Below are 1,473 nucleotides of genomic sequence, written 5' to 3'. Positions count from 1 at the left end.
CTCCTCGTGGAAGCTCCGACGAGCGCTTTAACCGGCGTCGAGGATTCCACTCCTCCCCACCAAGAACTCACTCTTCGTTTTTTTTTTCTCGGGTATATAGAGGAAGCGCGTAAGGAGTAAGAGGGGAGGGTGGCGGGTGCACCTTCGCGCCCTAAAAACGGCATTACACGAATCCGGGGAGTTTAACCCCACCAGATACTGGGCCGAGGACCGCTCCACCGCCGACAACAACGCCGCGTGCCCACCGGAAGCGAGGGAACCGTCCCGCTCCTCCGCGAAGCCGCAGCCTCCCAAAGAGCCCACGCATCCTCCGCCACCGAGACTGCGATCTCCTTATGTGGCCCTGGTTAGAAAACCACCGCCTTGCAATATTCATTAATCATAAAAATTATAAAACCATACTTAGTTGTATTTTTTCTTGCACCCTTCCTGTTCTTCCCGACCTATCGGAGAGCGTAGATAGAGAGACTTGCGAGATGAAGCCAACTGACGCATCCTCTAAACTCTCCTTATTATTTTGTCGGAGAAGCACGGAGGGATAATCATTTAAATTTCTCATAATTGATTACAATATCTCCGTATTTCGTGCTCGCTTCTGAGCACTGGTGACAGCTGCCGTTTCCCAACACTGAAAAACGCGTCAAAACACCACGTAGAAGCCAATTTTTGTGGAGGACGATGGGAGCGCGAGCCTCCTCGGAGGCGGGTTGACATATATCGTGATTTAGAGAGAGTGAGCTCTCTTTAAGCGGCCAGTACGTGGACGACTCGGCGAGCCACGTTGGATCTGCCCACCACAGACGGTGAGAGGACAGTTCTTCCGCCGAGAGATCGCGCGAGGCACAATCGGCGGGGTTGTCGTGCGACGATACATGATTCCAGAGAGCCTCAGGAAGGTTGCTCTGTATTTCGGACACGCGATTGGCTACGAATGTCTGCCATCGAGCAGGGTGTTGACGTAGCCACGCGAGGGCGACCAACGAATCCGACCGTACACTGGTGCGGAAGGTAAATCCAATGTGGTCTGAACCCACTTGATTAGTCGACTCAATAAAACGAGAGCGCTCAGCTCGAGTCGCGGTATGCTGAGCGTCTTAAGAGGGGCGACTTTAGTTTTCGTGGCGAGTAGACAGACTTGAGCGTCAGTCTGAGTGCGAAGAACCCGAATGTATACGACGGCTGCGTAAGCCCATTCGGGGCATCCGCCAATCCGTGTAATTCAAAGGCGAGGTCGGTACCTCGTCTACCGGTCCACCGAGGGATCCGGATGCTATTCAAATTATCTAAGTTATCGTAATACGCCGCCCACTTGTGACCGAGTTCGTCAGGGAGGGGGGTGTCCCAATCGCACTTGGCTAACCACAACTCCTGTAAGAGGATTTTTGCTACAATGACGACAGGGGCGGCTCAGCTGAGGGGGTCATATAACCGAGCGATGACCGAGAGGATGGAACGCTTCGTTGGAGTGACCGG

Source organism: Trachymyrmex cornetzi, unplaced genomic scaffold (genome assembly GCF_001594075.2).
Source record: "Trachymyrmex cornetzi isolate Tcor2-1 unplaced genomic scaffold, Tcor1.1 scaffold907, whole genome shotgun sequence".
NCBI classification, from domain to species: Eukaryota; Metazoa; Arthropoda; class Insecta; order Hymenoptera; family Formicidae; genus Trachymyrmex; species Trachymyrmex cornetzi.
Note: the sequence above shows the minus strand (reverse complement) of the source record.